The following is a 6,000-nucleotide window of genomic DNA, read 5'->3' on the forward strand; positions in this document are numbered from 1 at the left end:
TATCAAACGTACATTTTGACATTCGGACAGAAAATATGTTTTTAATAATGTGATCGTGTCTCTTTGTTTCTGACATATATCTGATATAAAGATAGCTGACCAAAACGTTCATTATATTAGGGAGTGCGATAGACGCCCTTCATAATTAGTTTCCCAGTCAAATGAAAATTGAATGTGTACATGCGCTTTTTAAACAGCGGGAAACGCGATATACTGTTTTCTTATATATGTAGTTCTTTTCTCTCGCGGTATTCTTTCTCCTGAACAAAACAACAAAAAAAGCCCATGGCATTGCATTTAAATGTTACCAGTCGAAACTTTACATTATTTAATATTCATAACAATTTACACACACATTATTCAACACTGAGACAACATGACACGTGTTTGTATGGGATATATATGCAAAATAGTCACTCTCCTGACTTTGAGTATGATAGATTGCCACAAGATTGTGACTGAATTTTCAATTCCATTCAATAAGATTTATATTCTTTTTAACACATTTATGTAATAGGGCCTTCATAATTTTGTTGTAAAAAGTCAAACTTTCAAAAATATAATATGTAATTCCGATATACAATCTAGCAGATAAAAGGGGGAGGATTACAGGTGCGTTCAACCATGGCTTGTGTTGTTTTAAGGTATATAGCAAATGGAACGTTGAGTAAGTGGGTATAGTTAGGAATACATTGTTGTTTCAAATATCCAAAACAAACGGCACAAATTGAAAATAATATGGGAAAATCTGATACGGTCGTGTTTACAACTAAAATGTGACAGAATATACCCTCGAACAATATAATATTACAACGAAGAGGACGAACATTTGCGTTATACTTTGAAAGTAGACTTACCTTTAGAAGGTCTGCTGTTTTCGCATTAAATTGAATTTTATCAGCTTGATTTGTTCTGGTTCATTAGCCTTAATGTGCGGGTGTATTCAAGCATATTGATATGCTACAATAATCAGATCGGGCCCAGTTTATGGTTTAGTACGCAACACGCATTTATATTATTCCCACATTGTATATCAATATCACATTGTCTGTCTATACACTACGTTAAGTAAATACCAATATAATTAAAATCAGATCTCAGTTCTCTAGAACTAAAATATGATTTTAATGAGTCCTAGAGAACTAAGATATTGTGTTAATGAGTATTTTAGTGGCATTGTTCTAGCGGTCCAGAATATAACACTGCTTCATTTTTTCTCAGGTGGGGAAAAGAACCCAGACTTTAACCGCAGGTGAGTGAGCTTTTAACAGTATTCCAGTTATATCACGGCGTGTCAGCCTTATGTGGGAGGAAAGCCCGAAGTGATGCAGGTCTTAGACGTTTACCACTTTGGTGAAACCTGGGTATGGTGCTGACAAACCTAAAATCATAATTGGGGCGAACCGGGATTCGAACTCACAATCATAGGTTTCTGGCGTGCCCAAGGGACGCAACTCTGCACGGTGAATGGCGGCGCCTTAGACGAGTGGGCCACCCGTGCCCCCTTTAACTGCAAGACTAAGCCGTCCTTCTATATCAGGAATGAATTGTTTGTTGTTAAGCGCCACACTCAGCACTTTTTCAGCTTTATGACGACGGCCTTTGAATAAGCGTGTATGGACCAGGCAAACCAGGAACCGTAATTAGCTGTGAAGAGTTACGTCCCTTGGGCACGCCAGAAACCTGTGACCGTGGGTTCGAATCCCGACTCTCCCCGAAGCTTCTAGGTTTGTGAACACCATATCCGTGCTCGTGGTTTTCACCAAAGTGGTAAACGTCTGAGACCTGCATCACTTCGGGGTTTCTTCCAACATTAAGGCGACACACAATGATATAGCTGGATACTGTTCCAAGCGGCGTTAAACCCAACTCACTCACTCAAGGACAACGGTGAGTACCCCCGTAGACATGGGTTATCAACCCGTGAAGATCCGGGGTAGAATAGGTCTTCAGCAACCCATGCTTGCCGTAAGAGGCGGCCATGCTTGTCGTAAGAAGCGCCTAACGGGATCGGGTGCTCAGACTCACTGAATTGGTTGATGCATGTCATCGTATCCCAATTGCGTGGATCGATGCTCATGATATCAATCACTGGATTGTCTGGTCAAGATTCGATTATTTACAGACCGCCGTCATATAATTGGAATATTGCTGAGTGCGGTGTTAAACAACAAACAAACAAAACATGGGTTATCGCTTGCGTCACACAGTGATTCAGCAAGCTGCACCTATAGGACGTACCTTCATTATGCGCACACCCCGATCTGTGATTCACGAACACTCGCATCACTGACAACAGATTTGATAGACCCACGCCCTATTCTGCTGCGCGAATATAGATATTGCAGGTAAGCAAATACTCTTTACAGACCGGTATTTACTTTGACCGTGCACCATGTTATCACGTGCACAATGACACCTAACACCGCGTATTGTGATGTGGGCGCATTTGTCCCGCGTTTGAATGAAAACATTACGTCAAATATGATAGTCATAGAGTGTATTATGCGTGCTAGCCATATGTATGTATATATGTATGTATGCGTGCGTGCGTGCGTGCGTGCGTGTGTGCTCGCGTATGCTGTGTTTGTCTCCCTCTCTCTCTCTCTCTCTCTCTCTCTCTCTCTCTCTCTCTCTCTCTCTCTCTCTCTCTCTCTCTCTCTCTCTCTCTCTCTCTCTCTCTCTCTCTCTCTCTCTGTATATGTGTATGGTAGGCGCTGCCTCTTCGGTCACTGCTACTTTGTTCAAGTAAGCTTCATGGATATACTGTTAATGTTTTTTTCAAGTATCATGTAACTCACAATTTCAAGACGATTCTTTAATCATTGCGTAAATTTGACGACTCTACGCTTTCATAATTATAAACATACACAGTAATTCGAATACTCAAGATAGCCATGTGATTGTCACGGTGCCTTTTTTAACAGTTACTTCTACTCACGATAACATTTCAATTGACATGAAGTGACGACCGTTTCTACTCATTATAGGGAATAGAGTGAGTGAGTGAGGTTTTACGCCGTTTTTAGCAATTATTCCAGCAATATCACGGCGGGGGACACCAGAAATGGGCTTCAAAAATTGTACCCATGTCGGGAATGGAACCCGGGTCGTCGGCGTGACGAGCGAACGCTTTAACCACTAGGCTACCCGACCGCCCCTATATATAGGGAATAGAAGTAGACACGCATTTTGACAATGCCATTCACATGTTATAGCCACGCACATGCATAATTATTCAAATATTAATTATAATCATCACTCATTATCGTTAATCATAATTACGAACTGTTCAAAATGGTATTATCATGCACGAGTGTCACAATCACTTCAAGCATTAATGCAATTGTATGGTTTTGATATACTGCTCATATTTTGATAGGAATAATCAGATATGTTGTTCTATTTCAAATACACTTGATATATTATGAGAATCATTTTTGTGTATCACGGAAAGATAAAAATATTCCTATCACAAGGGGAGTTGTATATATGTCAATTTCCAAAACACAAAAGGCAATCAGTGACTCACATAAGCAATATATCTGTCAGTGCCAATATATGTTCCATACTATTCTCAATAGTTCTCATAACATATTTCTGTCGCCCGTTCAATTATAATGTGACATACATCATGGTATGTCTAATATATCTTTTCTATCAATTGACAAAACTATGTGATCAGTATAGACTGATGTGATAAAGAGGTACTGGTGACAGTGACGTAGCCTCTTTCGCGAATCTTGACACATTGGAACACCCGTGTGCTGGAGAACGTCACTTCCTCTTGCGAACATAAATCTATATTTGTGAATGAATATTAGTTTATGAAACAATATTCCAGCAATTGCACGACGGGGAAAACGGAAATGGGATTCATACATTGTACCCATGTGGGGAATCGAACCCGGCGTTCGGCGTAACGAACTAACACTTTAACCACCAGGCTACCCAACCGCCTCAAATCGAATATTACATTAAAGAATATATCTTATTAAATAATTCTTAAAGGTTTTTGAGAATGGGCTTCATACATTGTACCCATGTGTGGAAACGAACCCGGACGTTCTGCGTAACGAGCTAACACTTTAACCACCAGGCTACCCAACCGCCTCAAATCGAATATTACCTTAAAGAATACATCTTATTAAATAATTCTTAAAGGTATTGGTTCTCGTTAGGAGCAGGAGACATGACCCAGTCGTTTAAGGCGCGCACTCGCTGTTGAGTTGAGTCCGTTTATATGCGTATCAGGATCCGATGATCACGGGTCGAATCCCAGACTCGCCTTGGCTATGACCATTGTATGCCAGCAGCTCTTTGGTTTCACGTTTCTCATGCATCCTTTAGGGATTTATTTACACATAAAGTTGACACGCCGTGCAAAAATGAGAAACTTTTCAAAGCAAGCTTTCGCCATAAGGTTGAAATAATGCCGATGCGACGTTAAATTTTAACTCACTCGCCCCAAAGTAAGCTCATTCACTCACTCATTCGTTCTAAGCATGTTGACATGAATCTTATTAACCTATATACCGGTAATATAAAAATATGTAAAAATGGTTTCATGGGCCCTACAGCGTTGATGACGTAATGCCAACACGACTGTGACGCGATAAAGTGGTCACTGTTGACGCAAAGTGTAATGACGTCATAAAGGTGTTGACACTGTCAGCATAGCTTCAGTTACTTTTTCTTTAGAGGACACTGCCTTTTCACTGCATCTAATCACTAAAATGTGGTCAAGAAACCAAGAGTGATTTAATACTGATTCGAGCAAAATGGTGTTTATGTTTGTTGTATTTCTGCTTCGTAAAAGCATGTACTATACAGCACGCGCATTTAATAACGTCTATATGCATGATTATATATGAGGTGTGACCCTCCCATTAGCTGGAGTCTGTACATGACTGTCATCACTATACTGCACAGGCGCAGTCTCAATAATAGCGCATTATTAAACAAAATCAGATTTCTTTTGAGAAAATTACCATTTTAAGATATTTTAGGGGCGCTTGTAGGGTATGTGAGTTAAAATGTAACGTCGCATTGACAATGCCTCCAACTAGGTACAGCGACTCTCGTAGGCTTTAAAGCACGAGAATAGCCGTGAACGAACCATTACTCATAGTCTGTCATACAGACCCCGAAACAAATATATCCAATACAGTCCATGCAAGTCTATAATATTTGGCAAGTCTTGATTACTGCTGTTTCAGCAGTTTCTGAAAATGAACAAAAATCTTTTGGCTCCTTTTTATTATGAAGATAATTTAAGAACTTTTCTTTACCTGTGAAATGTGTTCATTTCAGAGACTAGATGTTAGTCTACATTACTCCCAGACAAAATAAACCGTATTTAACGGGGCCATTTCTAGCTCAAATGAAATTAATTTTCTTCCGTTTAAAAAATAGGACAGATTAACTAAATTGACAATAAAAAAATACTCCAAAGGATAAATAGCGCTTTAATTGTATAAATTTCATATTCACATTTCTACCTCAATGTTAATGAACCATGTGCGATCTCTCTTGGACTGACTTCATTGGAATTATTTTATAAAAATATTTTGTCCCCATGAATTACCCCAAAAGTTAAAAGCGGGAAGTCCATTAAAATGTGCTTTCAAAAAAATAAAGTAAGCTTTCACAAAATTACGTGTTTTGAAGCAGTGACCGAATACATTATCCTGCGTCAGTGCCAGTCCCTCTCCCCCAAGGTATTAAATGGTGGCCCTTCTTCTTGTCAATGAAAAGCAGTACATGTTGTGTCATGTAAGCTTTCTGAAATCTGTCATTGTCCACACATCGCTAATAACGCTGTTAAATATTTCCAAGTGAATCATGGAAGTAATACAAAAGACAACGACATACCAAATAGACTTGAAAACAAACACCACCTCAAACACTTACCCGCATGGTGTACAGGTAGGCCGGCACTTTCATATCGCGTCTGCCTTTGCCACAAAAAGAGTAATCACTGGGTTGGCTTGATTCCCT

General features: G+C 39.4%; 1 protein-coding gene across 1 annotated transcript in view; it reads right to left on the minus strand.

The window, feature by feature from the left end:
* The window catches only part of LOC139465757 (diacylglycerol kinase beta-like), a 109,702-nt gene extending 103,702 nt beyond the window's left edge, over positions 1-6,000 (minus strand). The window contains exon 1 of the mRNA XM_071247621.1: positions 5,914-6,000. The gene's annotated coding sequence lies outside the window, so the exon portion shown is untranslated. The remainder of the gene's footprint in view (positions 1-5,913) is intronic.

The sequence above is a fragment of the Haliotis cracherodii genome, unplaced genomic scaffold (genome assembly GCF_022045235.1).
Source record: "Haliotis cracherodii isolate W230 unplaced genomic scaffold, xgHalCrac1.p SCAF_18, whole genome shotgun sequence".
Classification (NCBI taxonomy): Eukaryota; Metazoa; Mollusca; class Gastropoda; order Lepetellida; family Haliotidae; genus Haliotis; species Haliotis cracherodii.